This window comes from Zootoca vivipara, chromosome 10, assembly GCF_965207765.1.
Source record: "Zootoca vivipara chromosome 10, rZooViv2.hap1.1, whole genome shotgun sequence".
Taxonomy (NCBI): domain Eukaryota; kingdom Metazoa; phylum Chordata; class Lepidosauria; order Squamata; family Lacertidae; genus Zootoca; species Zootoca vivipara.
Window position 1 is genome coordinate 48696801 of NC_142593.1, and position 17764 is coordinate 48714564.

General features: G+C 47.0%; 1 protein-coding gene across 7 annotated transcripts in view; it reads right to left on the reverse strand.

Annotated features, from left to right (window-relative positions):
- The window catches only part of NEDD4L (NEDD4 like E3 ubiquitin protein ligase), a 250845-nt gene that overhangs the window by 172725 nt on the left and 60356 nt on the right, over positions 1–17764 (reverse strand). For 2 of the 7 annotated variants that reach the window (XM_088652858.1, XM_088652855.1), the window contains exon 1: positions 11272–11401. The exons of 4 other annotated variants lie outside the window; for them this stretch is intronic. The gene's annotated coding sequence lies outside the window, so the exon portion shown is untranslated. Of the gene's footprint in view, positions 1–11271; positions 11514–17764 lie in introns of those variants that run through there. One more of the 7 variants, XM_060280348.2, reaches the window with a different exon arrangement.

A 17764-nucleotide genomic window follows, 5' to 3' on the forward strand; every position in this document is an offset into this window, starting at 1 on the left:
AGCGGCTTTGTCATGACCTGGAAGCTATACGCCGGCTCCCTCGGCCAATAACGTGAGATGAGCACCACAACCCCAGAGTCGGTCACGACTGGACCTAATGGTCAGGGGTCCCTTTACCTTTTATGTAAAGGCATTGGCTGGCCTCACGGTTTTGCCCACATTGTGATTTTTTTTCATAACACACACACACCCTCATGATATATCGCCAAGTGACGAATTATGAAACTGATATCACACTATGGACTTCAAAGCAGTTTTGGAGGATATATCAATATATCACCCAGCCCTATCAATGACCTCCAGGAAACTGTCACCTTTTTTATTCTGCTATTCTTGGTTGTCTTTGTTTATATTTTACGTTTTAACTACTGTGAGGTTTTAGCTGCCTAACAGCACCTTAGGGGCAAAACAAACAAACAGACAAAAAAAACACTCCTAAGTTACATGTCAATAAGGACAAGGCCACAAACCACTGGCCGTCCTGTTCTTGGAAAATGTACCTTTTCAAATTGCCTTTATAAATGTGCACAGTCCCTGCAGGGATTTTATCGAAACAATCAGAACTTCTCAGAGCCAGTCAAGATCCCTCTTGATTATGCCCTATTGTACGCGGAGGGCAGAGTGAACTTTTGCACCACAAAGTAACGCCGGTTTGCTTTGTGGGCACCGACTGGGTTGAAATAAATAAATGAATCTGGCGCTTACCACTTCGGACCCAAAACACAATTAAACAAGATGGCGCTATAATGCCGCCTCAAGCAAAATAGCTCCATTGTTGCACCACAAGCCAGCACAACTGTGGGACAAAAGAACTGTTAATATAGATACACAATTAGCATTTCTGTGGAAGGAAAGCAAGACCTTCACACACCTGGCTGCACACTCCAGCAATGTTGATAGTCAATGTGTGTGGGGGTGGGAATGAGGGGACACACGGAGAGAAGAGGCTGGCCAAGTTTCTGTGTTTCGGACCATTTACAAGAAAAAAAGGGGGCAAGGCTGTTTTCTACCCTGTTTTCTACAGAGCTATTTTTCAGTTCAGGGGTGGGGAATCCACAAAGACAAGATAGGCTTGTGCAACATGCGAACCCACACACCTGAACCTGGTCATAGGTCCCCAACCCTCCCATTTTTGCCTGTCCACCAAGAACCTGCCTAGTCACAGAATATGCCCTATCCAGCAGCAGTCAACATGGCGGCAGCCCCTTCCCCATCTTCCCTAGGGCTGCTTAAGACTTGGGTGCAGTGTTAGAAACTCAGATATATAAGCTAGGCGCCAAATGGCTCCTAAACCAGGGTTACAGTCGCCAAAACAGAATGCCTAGTTGCCATTTGGGGGGCCAGGTGTCTCAAAAGCCATATTTTTCAATGCAACTTTTCGGTTCCTGAAATTTGTTCCGATTGTGCAAATAAAATATCACAGGTAGATTCTTCAGGGTGTGTTGATAATGTGAGGAAAACAGTCAAGATCGAAGGATCTCCAGGCATGCACCTCCAGATGGTGGAGATATCAGGCACCACCCTGGCGCCCGGGCATCTTCACTTGGTCACAAGTGGCTGACACCTGGTGAATTTCAAACACTGCTTGGGTGCCCTGAAGGACTGCAGAGGCCAGGGATGCCCAGCTCACAGAGGTTGGGAGCCACCATCCCCTGAAAAGACTGTCGCTCTGTACTGCATACCATTCAATTTTATTTTATTTTTAAGTGCTTTCTAATTGTAAACCACTACGGGTGCCTCAGCAGAAAGGCAGCATACAAATGCATTAATAAATACATAGTTTAATGATGTAATTAATTAATCAATTAATAATTTAGTTAATTAATCAATTAATAATTTAGTTAATAAATACTTAGTGGTCAGGCAGATGTGATGAAAACAAGTTTCCCTGGGCTGTCAGACATCAGGGTTTTTGTTTTTAAATGTGCAAAGTTGGGGGGCAGTGCTGGGAGAGAACCACACTTAAAATTCAGCACATCTAAACACATTTCTCAGCTTAAGATTTCTTTTCCAGTAACAGAAATGACTTCATGGCCCTCTTATGTAAAAGAATCCCGCTCCTCGTTCCCCCCTTTCCCACCCAAAAAAATAAAAGCCAGCTTTCTTCATTTCAGCAGCCTGAGGGGAGGACAGGGACATTTTGTTATTGCTAATGTTAACACTGTTGGGAGTCAGGAAACCTCGTGAATCTGCTGCAAGTCACCCAGAGATGTGTGCTAGACACTTCCTGTCCTTACAAGGTGGCAGTAGGATCTGGCAGCCCCGTTTAGTAATTAAAGTCGCGCCCTAAACAAGTCAGTGTCAAACAAGCCTCAGGAAGGCAGAAGGTTTGGAAGCCTGCCTTAGGTCACATCTGTTACATAAATTTAAAGCACTCTGATACCACTTTAACCATTGAGGAGAATGCTGGAAACTGTAGTTTAAGGATAGGCCTACTGGATATTCCAGCTTGGTGAGGTCAGAACCCTTAACAGACTACGATCTTTTGGATAAAGGGACCCAGGTGGCGCTGTGGGTTAAACCACAGAGTCTAGGGCTTGCTGATCAGAAGGTGGGCGGTTCGAATCCCTGCAACGGGGTGAGCTCCTGTTGTTCGGTCCCAGCTCCTGCCCACCTAGCAGTTCGAAAGCACATCAAAGTGCAAGTAGATAAATAGGTACCACTCCGGCAGGAAGGTAAACGGCGTTTCCGTGCGCTGCTCTGGTTCGCCAGAAGCAGCTTTGTCATGCTGGCCACATAACCCGGAAGCTGTCTGCAGACAAACGCCAGCTCCCTTGGCCTATAGAGCGAGATGAGCACCGCAACCCCAGAGTCGGACACGACTGGACCTGATGGTCAGGGGCCCCTTTACCTTTTTTATGTCTAGTTAGAGCACTTTATGGTGTAGATCAGGCATCCCCAAACTTCGGCCCTCCAGATGTTTTGGACTACAATTCCCATCTTCCCCGACCACTGGTTCTCTTAGCTAGGGATCATGGGAGTTGTAGGCCAAAACATCTGGAGGGCCGCAGTTTGGGGATGCCTGCTGTAGATGCAACTTACGTCTCTCATTTAAACCTGTGAACTCAGAAAAAAAGATTGCGTCACATAAGAATGCCTAAAATTTTGCACTTATTGCTTTGTACAACCGGTGCTCAACATACATCTCCAAAAGGGCATTAAAAGATGTTCATTTCTGAGAGGACAAAGCTGACAGAAGCCTGCAATTAGTACATGAAAAGTTGGAAAGAGCTCTCTTCCCAAATACTCCCAGTCTGTAATGGACAGAAGCTGTAGACCTTCTACAGTGTGCTATTCTTGCCTCTTGCCTCTAGAGTAGCAAGTCCTGTGATCGCAAGTGTTTTCGTGTGCATCACATGCAGCGTGACGACATATTTTTATGTATACAGGAAGATATGGGAAGTCCCAAAGTTCCTTGATAAGAGTGTGCACTTTGCACAAAGACGGTCCTAGGTTCAAGCCCTTTTATCTCCAGTACAAGGGTCACATCTAGCAGTGAAGGGAAAGACCTCTTGTGTAGTACTTTACATTTCAAGGAGAAATGTAAAGTACTACACTTGGGCAAAAAAAATGAAAGGCACAAATACAGGATGGGAGACACCTGGCTTGAGAGCAGTACATGTGAAAAGGATCTAGGAGTCTTAGTAGACCACAGACTTGACATGAGTCAACAGTGTGATGCAGCAGCGAAAAAAGCCAATGCAATTCTGGGCTGCATCAATAGGAGTATAGCATCTAGATCAAGGGAAGTAATAGTACCACTGTATTCTGCTCTGGTCAGACCTCACCTGGAGTACTGTGTCCAGTTCAAGAAGGATACTGACAAGCTGGAACGTGTCCAGAAGAGGGCAACCAAAATGGTCAAAGGGCTGGAAACGATACCTTATGAGGAACGGCTTAGGGAGCTGGGTATGTTGCTCTGGGAGATGTTAGGGCTGAAGAGCAGCTGGGTATAAATTATTTAAATAAATAAAATACTAATATGGAAGGGTAGGGAAAGAGATAAAAGAGAACGCTAAATCACCTTCCATGCAAAACAAGAGCACAGCATTGTTTCAAATAAAAAGATGGATATTTAGATCAGCTTTATGCTATATACCAGGCATGTCTAACAGGTAGATCGTGATCTACCGGTAGATCACTGGATATCTGTGGTAGATTACTGGTAGATTATTGGCTCCCCCCAAAGAAGCTGAACTGTGGCTCCCCTTAAAAAAAGCTCATTTTACCTCCTCCCTGAAAAAACTCAACAACTTTGACCCAACTCCCCCAAAATGGGCCTTTCTCCTTCCTAAAAAAGTTCCTGAACCCCCCAAAAGGGGGTAGATCACTGCCAGTTTTTAACTCTGTGAGTAGATCGCAGTCTCTTGGGAGTTGGCCACCCCTGCTACCGTGTTTCTCCAAAAATAAGACACCGTCTTATATTTATTTGGGGTGCCTTTTTTTTTTTAATTACCAGTAAGTACCGTATGGTTCTGGGCGCCTGCCTCCTCCTGCCATGGCTGGCGTTGCTGCTGCTGGGTCCTGCTGGCTCGGGGCACGTGGCGCTGCCGTGCACCAACCCGGCAGGCCTCCTCCTCCTCCTGCCAGCTCCCGGAGGCTCGGGACGCTCCGCTGCTGGGCGCTGACCAGGCAGGTGTCCTCCTCCTCCTGCCGGCTCCCGGAGGCTCAGAGCGCTCCACGTGGTGCTGACCTGGCAAGCATCCTCCTCTTCCTGCTGCGGTTCGGCGCCTGGAACTGGCTGATGCTGCTGAAGCGCCCAGCAGCGCGTGCCATGTGGAGCCCCGAACCAGCGGGACCCAGCTGAAGCATCAACAAAGCGCCCAGCAGCGCCGCGCAGAGCGCCCTGAGCCGCAGGAGGAGGATGATTCAAAGTGCTACAGAGCACTGCTGGGTCCCGCTGGCTCGGGGTGCTCAGCATGACGCTGCTTGGCGCTTTGTTGGCGTTTCAGTGGGACGCGCTGCTGAACCCCGCTGGCTCAGGGCTCCACGCGACGCGTGCTGCTGAACCCCGCTGGCTCGGGGCTCCACTCAGCGCGAGCTGCTGGATGTTTTGGCAGGGCTGCAGCAGTGGCAGCATCTGGTTCCGGGCCCCAACCCAACAGGCCTCTTCCTCTTCCTTGGCGCCCTCCAGAACTGTGCCTAGCACTACGGCTTATTTTCGGGGTATGTTTTTTATTTGGTCAATGCATGAAAATCCTGCCATGGCTTATTTTATAGGTACGTCTTATTTTATGAAAAACACAGTATATACAAATGAAATAAAGCTCGAGCTGTCTCCAGCAGAGAACACGTTTACTGCGTGCTTCCCAACAAAAAATGCCTTCAGTTACCAGAATCTAACATGGGCTATCCCCATGAGAACAATGCCATAACCTGTCAGAAAGTCAAAGGAACAACAAACAAAATGGTCTACCTTTTAACAGCACCAGAAATCTGCAGTGGATCCAGATTCTTGTGCCCTCGGTCTTCCTTCTCAGTAAATGTACACCTTGCTTTTTTTCCAGCGGTTTAATAGTTAAAAATTTGCGTACTATGATTTCTCAATATAGTTTCTACAGAGAGCGAATCAGTAAAAAGGGTCTGATCATTTGGTGACGGCAGCTCCCTTATTTCAAACCATTACTGTAAATTACTCTTTCCAAGAAAGCGTTTATGACAGGGCACCAGGAATGTGTATCTCTGAAATTGCCCCATGGATCTGCTTATTTCCAGCAATTAACAGCTGCTAATCTGTAAATGACTCCTGTGCAGTCAAGGACGAAGTGAAGCAAAGCTGGGACAAGGCAAGGTGCAGCTCAGAAGAAGGAGGCCTTCTGGCCACTTGACTACCAAGTCTGGCAGACCCAGGAGTTTCTACGGGGGATAAGGAATGTCCCCTGACCTACTCTGGCCTTCCAGTGCTTGGTTCCTCCTCCAGTTCCCTCTTTTTGCCAGAACTGGGTGGTGATGCACAAGCCGGATCCTTAGGTTAATGACTTTGGTTGCCAGTTCAACACCAGTGTTGGCCACAAACCCAACTAATAAAGATGCTTAATTTCTTGCATCTTACACCTTGACTGCTTGCTCCTCGCCTTGCTTGCCTTGGATATTAACACAGTCATAGATTCTTCAGCAATGGGGAACATGATCTTTGCCAGGCATCCCCAAACTTCGGCCCTCCAGATGTTTTGTCCTACAACTCCCATGATCCCTAGCTAACAGGACCAGTGGTCGGGGAAGATGGGAATTGTAGTCCAAAACATCTGGAGGGCCGAAGTTTGGGGATGCCTGATCTTTGCTATTTTCCACCAACTGAACACCATGAAAATGCGGCACCAAGAATTGCAGCTTCGACTTCCCTCACCCCCAACTACTGAGTGCACTTATTGCGTAGAAAAAATGCCAAATGCTGTTCTCATCAGGCCTGCCTACCCAGCCCTGACGTAAAAGCACAGGCGGGGAGTGTTGGTTTTTAGCTGAGAGACGAGCAGCACATCCTTTTCCTACAACACGGAAATGTAGGCTTTGATTTCAGAAGGGACCAGAGGGTTCCTTTAAGTTTTGCTGCGTGCAGGCAGAAGAGTAGCAGGGGTCAAAGGGAGCTTGTCTGCTCAGGTCTAAGACTTGGGTTTCTGCAAATAAGGATGTTGGGAAAGGGCCATAGCTCAGTGGTAGAGCATTTTTTTGCATGCAGAAGGTCCCAGAGAAGCACAGGTTCATAGAATTGTAGAGATGGAATGGACCATGTGTGCAATGCAGGGATCTTTTGCCCAACGTGAGGCCTTTCCTTACCTAATCATTTTAGCTTTTTATGTGATATTTGGGCACATATTTCGAAAGCCACTTCTGGAAATCTAATGGAATCTAGCCGAGCCTTTAGCACTCATTTCTGCACTAACCTCTTTCCATTAAATAACCCATTTGCAACCCAATCAACTTGGAAAACCGTCTTGTCATTTCCCCACGGTTTTCATGATCCCACTTCTGCCACTCATTGGTTGAAATCTGGGGCGGTATTCTTGCATACAGTTCTTCCCCACCATTTAAAAATTCAATGCAACATGGCAGCGTGTCAACCCAAAAGCCACTTTCCTGTACCGCAACAGGTAAAGGTAAAGGGACCACTGACCATTAGGTCCTGTTGTGACCGACTCTGGGGTTGTGGCACTCATCTCGCATTATTGGCCGAGGGAGCCGGCGTATAGCTTCCAGGTCATGTGGCCAGCATGACAAAGCCGCTTCTGGCAAACCAGAGCACCACATGGAAACGCCGTTTACCTTCCCGCTATAGCGGTCCCTATTTATCTACTTGCACTTTGATGTGCTTTCGAACTGCTAGGTTGGCAGGAGCTGGGACTGAGCAACGGGAGCTCACCCCGTCACAGGGATTCGAACCGCCGACCTTCTGATCAGCAAGCCCTAGGCTCAGTGGTTTAGCCCACAGCGCCACCGGTAAGTAAGGCAACTTCTTCTGTTCCTAGATAAGGCACACTCCCATTGTTACAACAATGCTATTCTATGTGCTGGCATGAGTGAGTCACAAGGCCAGGAACCAGGATAGAAGAGGCAGTTGATAGGACTTGAGCTAGCAGCAAAAATAGCATTACCATCTAGCTGCATAGGCCACGATTTCTGAGTCATCGTCGTAGAAACACTTAAGCTTTCATGAACACCGCTCAAAGAAAACTTTGCTCTCTTGCAGCCCACAACAACTCTCACTAACTGCAAAGGTAATTTTCTGCCTTAAAAACAATAATAATACTGAAATCTCTTCCATGCTGATGAGCACTGCTCATCACCCTGACATTCTCACCCACTACTGATGTGGCCAGCCTCCGCCATAAATATTATTCCTCATTTTCTGTGCCTGCCATCAGTTTTCATTCTCCCACCATTCCCACTCCACGCAGCGCTGTGAAGTCCTGTAACACAGCACATACCGTGTTTCTCCTAAAATAAGACACGTCTTATATTTATTTTTCCTCTAAAAAAACACATCACGGCTTATTTTTTAAAAAAAAGACATCCCCCGAAAATAAGCCGTGATGTGTTTTTTTAGAGGAAAAATAAATACCGTGTTTCTCATATTATAAGGCATGTCTTATATTTCTTTTTTCCTCAAAAAAACACACTATGGCTTATTTTCAAGGGATGTCTTATTTTTTTCCTCCTCCTCCTGCCGCAGCCAGCATTGCTGCTGCGCCTATCACTATGTCTTATTTTCGGGGTATGGCTTATATTCCTTGAATGCTTAAAAATCCTGCTATGGCTTATTTTATGGGTATGTCTTAAAATATGAGAAACAGGGTATAAGACGTGGGGTGCCGTTTTTGTGCGGCGTGTGCGCTCTCTTCAGCAGCAGCTCCGAGCTGCTGGGAGTCCCCTGCCTGCGCGGCCACCCCGCCAGTGCTCGAGAAGCCGTGAGCGCTCAGGAAGCTGTGCTTGGAGTCCGCCCCTACATCGCCTGGGCGGGCGCTTCCCCGCCGATCAGCTGGAGAGCGGCGGTGTGTGCGGTGTGTGCGGCTTCAGCAACGAAGCTGCCTTTTCTCTGACCTCCTAGGGGGCTTTCTGCGGAGCTTCTTCTCGGTTGGAGACACCTGGGGGCTAACTCCAGCAACGGCTGCGTTGGAGCGCTTGCGCTCCCCCTTTCATTTGAGGCTCCTTTCTTGCAGCTCCTCGTGGCGTCGGACGGCATCGGGGCCAGAACGATCAGCCACCGCTTACTTGTTTTTTGCGCGCGTGCCCGATTCTTCCGCAGGGGAGTTCCCGGGTCTCCTGCTACGGCCTCACAGCAGGGTTGAGGCGGCTATTCCCTCCTGCCCAGGAGGGTCCCACGAACGTCAGGGTCGGGTAGGTACCGGTACCCCCAACACGTCTTATTTTGGGGGGATGTCTTTTTTTGGCTTTAAAAGATCGTGCCATGGCTTATTTTAGAGGCACGTCTTATTTTAGGAGAAACACGGTATCATGCTGGTTAAAAAGAAAAAAGTAAGGAAAGCTGTGCAAGTCAAAATGCAGCCACCCCCTGTTCCGTTCCAAATCTAATACAGTGGTACCTCGGTTTAAGTACACAATTGGTTCCGGAAGTCCATACTTAACCTGAAGCGTACTTAACCTGAAGCGAACTTTCCCATGGAAAGTGGATTAATCCCCAGACGGGTCCGCAGAGTACTTAAAGTACTCAAACCGAGGTATGACTGTACAGTAGTCGTAAGGGAACATTGTCTGACCAGAAAGAGAAAAATCAGATGCAAAATAGAGTCCTTTGCGAACATAACCATACTAAACCTTCTATTTTAAGCAGGCATTTCGAAGAAGTTTTATTTGTTTTTCTGCGATTAATGTTAATTTGATTTTATCCACTGTGTGCTTTTTGCAATCTTTGCACTTAGAAACTCCCGTGATTAAGCCAGTGGTTTTCAACCAGGGTGCCTTAAATGATGGTCTGGGGGTGCCACGGGCAACACAGGCCCCCGTCCCTCTTTCCTTCCCTCCCTCCTCTGATGCCCTCTCACATCTCTGTCTCCCAAAGGGTTGCCTGGCTGTTTGTTGCAGCAGCAGCCAGGGCCGGTGCTAGGGCTTTTTATGCCCTAGGCAAAATCGCCTTCTGGTGCCCCCCCGGCGCATGCGTCATGCCCCACGCACAACGCTGCTGACGCCCCTGCGTCCCCTCCAGAGGCGGGAGGAGTGCAAGCCAAAAGGAGAGCTCAGCGCCCTGCTGCCTATGGAGGGGACACTGGGAGCTCCTCAGGGGCTGCAGCGAGCAAGTGGGGGCGGCAGCAACAGCGCCCATAGCTGAAGGTTGCAGCTACGGGCGCTGCCGCCGCCGCCCACTCGCTGCAGCCACTGAGGCGCTCACAGCGTCCCCTCCATAGGCAGGAGGAGCGCGAGCCAAAAGGAGAGCTCAGTGCCCTCCCGCCAGGTGCCTAAGGAGCTGGCTAGGGGGTGCTGGTTGCCAGAAACTGAGTCAGCCTCAAAAAGGGGTGAGGGGCTGCCAGCTCTGCAGGCAAGGGGTGACATAACTGGGCTTCTTAGGCTTGGAGTGTGTTCCCCTCCCCCACAGGGGAGCCGCAGAAAGAATGTAGTTGGTCAAGGGAGCCATGCACTCCAAAAAGATTGAAAACTTCTGGATTAAGCAGTATTAAAGAGCAGCTATAACCAATAATCTGCAATGGTGCAGCTAGGGTTCTGTAGCCCAGAGCCACCCCACATTCCAATGACTATGGAAGGAGCAGAATAGTGAGGAGCTATTTAAGCACATGCATGCCTACAGATGCTCATTTCATTATTTTGGACTTCAGAATTTAATTGACACACCGCCACAATAGTGCCCTAATGCATACGAAACAACAGCACTTGCACCTGGTCGCCAGGAGACCAGTATTAGTATTCTGTTGCCTAAATTTGTGCTTGGGGCAAATTAAACGAAACTCTGTATGGCCAGTTTGCACTTTGCAATTTTAGATACCTACTTAAGGTGGACACCCAAAAGGATGAAAAGCAACAAGCATATAGACCTGCAAACATGTATGTCAATTATATTTGCTTCTCAGGGGAAGGGCTGTAATCCAGCGGCAGAAAAATCCAAAATTTAAACTCCGGCAGTTCCAGGTAAGGCCAGGAATGTCCCCTGCCTGAAACGCCAGAGACAGCTGCCAGTCATTTTAGACAATAATAGCTTGATACAAGAAAGCTAAGTATGTCAGAAAGTTCTGCGTTTTTGAAAGTGCAGACTCTTCCTTGCCGGTACACGGTGTGAAATGGCCCTTTAATCTAAAGGAGTTTGCACAACAAGACCCTGCAACATTTCTATTCTTACACTTGGCAAAGGCAGCCTAACATTTTTAAAGAGAAAGGAAGGAAGGTTGGAAGCCACCCTGGTTATATAAGCCCTCAAAACCATTCTGAGCAAATGTCCTAGTTTTTACAACATACAGTATATAAAACCATCCTCAGAACGACAACGCGATCTTACTAGAGCAATTCAGAACTGGGAACATTTCCTCTTGGTGAACACACTCACCTATGAACCATTACTTCTTCACCTGCAAAGTTTTGAGCAGCTCCCCCACCCCGCAGCAAACACACCTGCCAGTTGGCAAACAAGTAAGTTTCGGGTCGGAAAAGCCAGGCAGGATTATGCCAGCAAAAGTGCATTAATGGTTTTGAAACTGCTCGTCTCTATATTGGCATGGGACTGAAGTTTCTCCCCCTATCAGCAAGCCTCTCTCTCCGCACCAAAAAAATAAAAAAAAATGAACAGAGCTTCTCTTCGCCCTCTTTGCTTACCCTTCCCAAGCGTCGACCCGCATCCAGCACCAGCCAGCGACGCGCGGAGAACTGAAGGGTGCCCTCGGAGTGCCGAGAGTCGCCACTCCCAAATCAACTTGAGGGCTGGGAGTTGAGCAACAGAAACCACTCCTACCCCTGAGCTGGGTGTGCCACCTCTCCAGCAACACTCGAAAATCCTGGAACCTGCCCTGACATAGAATGAGGCCAGGTGCTTGAACAGAGAGCTACTGTGCTGCGGAATGAGAGCGTGCCCGATATTGAACACAGTACAAAAGTAGGCAATGCAATACCTGCTCTTGAAAAGTCACGTGTGTGGTTTTTTCCCCAGCGCCCTCCACTCCCCAAAACTCTCCTGTGCCTTTAGTAGCAACCTAACATAGGAAACTGGAAAGAGTCAGACCGATGGTCCATCTAAGCTCAGTATTGTCCAGCTGCAGCTCTCCAGGGTTTCAAACAGGAGATGCAGGGGATGGAACCAGGGACCTTTTGCAGATACTCTATCGCTGAGTTAGTAATCCACAATTTAACCGCCTGAAACTTTTCCCCATCCCTTCATTCTCCAGCCCCATTGTTCAGTCCAGACAGTGAGATCCAGTTCTGAGGGCCCTCTGGAAATTTCACTCACTGCGAGAAGTGATGTTACTTGGAAACAGGCAGAGAGTCTTCTCAGTAATGGTGCCCGCCCTCTGGAACGCCCTCACATCAGATGTCAAGGAGATAAACAACTATCTCACTTTTGGAAGACATCTGAAGGCAGCCCTGTTTAGGGAATTTTTAAATATGTTGGGTGTCTCATTGTGTTTTTCTGTTTTGCTGGAAGCCACCCAGAATGTCTAGGGCGACCCAGTCAGATGGGCAGGGTCCAAATAATAAAATCATCCTCATGCCAGGAAAACATGTCACCTGCTTAATTTGTCTATGTCAGGCTATTACGCAAAGAAGCCAGGACAATACAAGAAAAGGCATTCTAAACCATGTTTTCTCTTTTCTTTCTGTCTTCTGCCTTACAAGCAGCCTGCTTATTCTGTTCAGTGAGAGAAGCAGATCTGAAAAACTGGGGACTTTTGCATTTTCAGAAAGAGAGCCGTTGTTGCTGCTGAACTCTGGGGTGCTGATTTTGGAAATGTTGAAACTGGTGTTCTCCGCTAAGGGCAAAACAGATTTATGGTTGATGGAATGTGTTGACTATTAGCAACTGTAGATTCTTGGGTTCCATTATCTTGGGCAGCTATTCCTCCCTCCATTCCTCTCCTTTACAGTGGTACCTCTGTTTAAGAACAGTCCTGTTTAAGAACAAATCGGTTTACAAACTCTGCAAAACCCGAAGTAGTGTCCCGGTTTGTGAACTTTACCTCGGTCTAAGAACGGAATCCGAACGGTGGAAGGGCACCGGAGGCGGGAGGCCTCATTAGGGAAAGTGCACCTCGGTTTAAGAACGGTTTTGGTTTAAGAACGGACTTCTGGAACGGATTAAGTTCGTAAACCAAGGTACCGCTGTATTTTGCTTGGAGAATTTGCTCACCATTTTCTTTGGTTCAATGAAGATACTGCTTTACCACCACTACTGCCTATGTCTTTTGTATACAGTGGTACCTTGAGTTACAAACACCTTGGGTAACAAACACTACGGGTTGCAGACTCCGCTAACCCGGAAGTAGTACTTCGGGTTCAGAACTTTGCCCCAGGATGAGAACGGAAATCGCGTGCTGGTGGCAGGGAGGCCCATTAGCTAAAGTGGTACCTTAGGTTAAGAACGGTTTCTGGTTAAGAACGGACGTCCGGAACGAATTAAGTTCATAACCAGAGGTACCACTGTGTTTCGGGAAACATTAATGTTGCTCTTTTGTACTCTCATGCCTGCGTCAGACTTGCAGGATGGATTCCAGACGCCCAGCATTAATATCCAACCAGCCCTGAGCATTCTTATGCAAAGGCACAGATGTATTTAACCGCGGTCTGGCCAATTATTAATCAGATATTCATGCAAACAGCCTTAACAAACCAAGGCGGGAATTGCTGCTTGTGGGCTCTAAGCCCAAAATTCTGTTTCCGTAACTCGGCTTTGCTCTGAATAGAAATAATTCATGCCAGTTTGGCGTTTTCTATGGGACTACAAGATGCAAATTGGGTTAAAACTCCTAAAGGTGACAGAGACACATTTGCAAACAATTACTTGCACGGAAGGCTGGATTGCAGTTTGCCCATGAATGGAGGCAAATTCAATACAGTGGTACCTCGGAACTCAAACAGCTCCGTTCTTGGAATGCAAGAACTCGGAAGTAAGTGCTCTGGTTTTCAAAAGTTCCACAGAACACAAGGCTTCTGCTGTGCTAAAACCTAGCTGTCGGCCAATCGGAAGCCACGCCTCAGAACTCAAACGTTTTGGAAGTCGAACGGTCTTCTGGAACGGATTACGTTCGAGTTCTGAGGTACCACTGTACTTCTATGTAGATAAAGAGGCAGAGATAGCCAATCTCTGCTCTCTTAAGCTATCACAGTTTTTGGTTGCAACCTCCCTTGCCTAATACAGTCAAACCTTGGTTGTCAAATGTAATCTGTTCCGCAAGACTGTTTGACAACCGAGGTGCGGCTTCCAATTGGTTGCAAGAGCTTTTTGCACGCAAGCAGAAGCCACTTTGGACGTTTGAGTTCAGAGGAATGTTTGAAAACTGGAGCATTTACTTCCGGGTTTGGGGCGTTTGGGAGCTGAAACATTCAGAAACAGAGCTGTTCAAGAACCGAGGTCTGACTGTAAACAGAGCTGCTGCTAAGGGATAGCCCAGGAGCCCTGAACTATAGAACTTTTGTGTTGGGTCCCAGATTTCACCTCTCTTCCCCCACTTTCTTTTAAACCTTTTTAAAAATAATTATCTGCTTACAGGGTTGCTGAGCAAATTGCAAAGAGCATAGCGGTGAGATCCCAGCCAACCCGCAACTTAAATTGCTCAGGCACGTAAAATCAGCACACACACAGCACATGCACATTTTATGTAAATTCACACTGTGGGTCTGTGCCTTGGTTTTTAAAGTGCTTAGTAATGCCCTCACGTTATAAGGCTACTGCCACTCTAAGGTTGCAGGGAAGCTGCACAAGCAACATGCAACGGCAGGCACAGAGAGGGAATCTGCCTCTGTTCTGGTCTTCGAGCCAGCCTTTCCGAAAACGGTTGAGGAAGCGGACAAAAACACAACCATAGCAAGAACTAAAACCATGTCTCCATATGGTTCAATATCCTCAGCCTGCAGTTAACCGTAGCTAAAAAAAAAACGCTTTTCGGAAGTAAGTGCAGAAGGACCCCATAATCTATACTTTCCACCCATCGCAGCTCCAATCCAGCTTTGCCAATTCTTCTATCCTACTTAACAGGCAGTAAAGGGCAATCTGAAGAAATGAAATACCCATGGCCTAGGACTAGGTGCAAGCTGGAGAGTGGGACAAAACAGACGAAGGTCATGCAACACAGCTCAGTCACTAGAGTGTGAGACTCTTAATCCCAGGGTTGTGGATTCGAGTCCCACGCTTTGCAGGGGCTTGGACTAGATTGCTCCCCGTGGTCCCTTCCAGCTCTACATTTCTATGATTCTAAGTAACTGCATACCCTCCAAGTGTCCCGTTTTAAGCAAGACAACTTCTGATCTCACAGCGTAGGACCAAAAGATGGGTGGTTGTTTTTTGTATTATTATTATTATTATTATTATTATTATTATTATTATTATTATTATTTTCTTTTCCGCTTGGAATTATCCGGCATGGTTTCAAGACGACAGAGGAAAAGCCAGATTGCAGATTGCTCAGAGGCTTGGTGAGGGCAGCAAGCCAGGCAGAGTGGTACTGTTGCAGCTTTTCATTGGCCCGTGTACTGCCAGCTTAGCATAATGAAACCACCCCTCATAATACTGGCGGGAGAATGGAAGAAAAAAACCCAGATGCTGATCAGCAGTTGCCAGCTGAAACAGTTGTCAAAGCACACACACAAGCAACCGTTCCTGACCAAGAGAAGTGAGAACTTGGTAATTTATCAGAATTGCCCGCAGAAGCTTACCTTCTTCCAGATGTTGCTAATTACTCCCCACAGGGGCTATGGGCAACTCTCGTTTTATTCTGCTAAAATCACATATTTGTCTTTTGGGATCTGTGAGCATGGGGGGGAGGGGAATGTTCCTCAAATGCAGAAATAGTTATGGCTTTTCTAGTAAAAGGAGCAAACTCTCCTTTGAGGTCCATCTAAGTACCATGCAGAAGCCTAGTCCAATGGGCAAACCATTCCCTTAAAAACAGTATCGCTCAGAATTTTGGCACAGCGCAGTTGAATATGATCCCTTCATTTCTTCCGTAGAAACAACTGAAGTCTTTGGTGCATACCGGTACCAATATGCTCTTAATCTTTTTTTATTTATTTTATTTCAATCCTCTCAGCTATGCTATGTAAACAGACACAAGAGCAATAAGGAAAAACACTTTCCTCACTCATAACCAATTGAGCAGGAGAACAACTTCCATTGTTGGCTTTTGAGACACGTGCCTTGGCAAAAAGTTCCATTAACTCTCTACTAAGCTGTTAAAGCGAGTCAACTTCCATGAAAAGTCAACAGCCAACTACCGTACTTAATTAGAAAAATGTATGACGCTGAAGTACATCATGCAATGCAGCTCAAAATGGACCTAGAATTCGGTTCCAAGTCAGATCAAGTCTGTTCTGGCCTTTGCTAATCTGGTGGCCTCCAGAGGTGATCAGGACTTCAAATCCCATCAGCACCAGCCAGCAATGATGGGAGTTGTAGTCCAAAAACATCTGGCGGGGGGGTACCAGACTGAAGCATTCTGGTTTATTCTGATATGCAACGGTCTTCAGCCATTAACAGAGGCTTCAGCCATCAGCAGAGGTCTTCATTTGGAATAACAGAGGAACTGGAGTTTAAATCCATTTCTGCCCCAGATCTCAGTGTGTAAGATGCATACCTGCTCAGAAAGCACTCTTCCTGATCATGTTGCATACTCCAAGCTCTTCATCAGCTCTGAATCTACTTTTACTTGTCCTCTGCTCTTCCTCAATAGCCTGTTGGACGCCTTCCGACCAGAGGGGCTCATCTTCCAGCGTCATAACTTTTATATGCCTGTTGTCTTTGTCCATGGAGTTTTCTTGGCAGGGATACTGGAGTGGCTTGCCAGTTCCTTCTCCAGGTGGATCGCGTTTAGTCAAAACTCTCCACTATGACCTGTCCATCTTGGGTTCCCTGCACAGCATAGCTCATAGCTTCTCTCGGTTATTCAAGCAGCTTCACCACGACAAGGCAGTGATCCATGAAGGAGGTTATTACAGTGGTACCTCAGTTTAAGTACACAATTGTTTCTGGGAGTCTGTACTTAACCTGAAGCGTACTTAACCTGAAGCGAACTTTCCCATTGAAAGTAATGGAAAGTGGATTAATCCGTTCCAGACGGGTCCGCGGAGTACTTAAACCGAAAGTACTCAAACCAAAGTGTACTTAAACCGAGGTATGACTGTACTATTAGTAGTATATAAAGCCTAACAACTCGGAACCAGTTTACTTATGAGATGCCCTTACCCCAAATGTGTCCACTCAATTGCTTTAATCAGTTGAACCGACATTTTTACAGGTGTCAAATAATACATGCAACACATTGGTAAGAACTTGATCATTTAGTGTAATGGCAGCAGCACACTGGAACTCCCTGCCTATTGATATCAGACATGCGCCTTCACTGTGGTGCCTGCTGAACATCTTATTTAGACAAGCCTACCCAGATGTTTGAGGGATGCAGGTGGTGCTGTTGTCTAAACCACAGAGCCTAGGGCTTGCCGATCAGAAGGTTGGCGGTTCAAATCCCTGCAACAGGGTGAGCTCCTGTTGCTCGGTCCCAGCTCCTGCCAACCTAGCAGTTTGAAAGCACGTCAAAGTGCAAGTAGATAAATAGGTACCGCTCCGGCAAAAAGATAAACGGCATTTCCGTGAGCTGCTCTGGTTCGCCAGAAGCAGCTTTGTCATGCTGGCCACATGACCCAGAAGCTGTCTGCGGACAAACGCCGGCTCCCTCAGCCAGTAAAGCGAGATGAGCGTCGCAACCCCAGAGTCGGCCATGACTGGACCTAACGGTCAGGGGTCCCTTTACCCAGATGTTTAGAAAACTTGTATGAGTTTTAATTTGCTTTAGTCTATTTTAACTTTCCATATATTTTAAATTATGATCATAAATGTATATTTTTAGTGATCATTTTATGGTTCAATCTTTTTTTGTAAACCGGTATATAAATTCTGTTAAAGGAACAAATGAACAAATCAAACCAAATTCAGTCCTCCAGCCAAGAAATGTGACCTGCACAAGTGTCTGACAAAGCTCTTTTATTAAAAAATACAGGGCAAAAAACTAAAACAACAACAACATGTGATTGCTTGCAACCCTGGTGAGCGGAGTAGTACACAATTCTGGTTGGTGGGTCACAAAAAACTTACAACGCTGCAGAATTT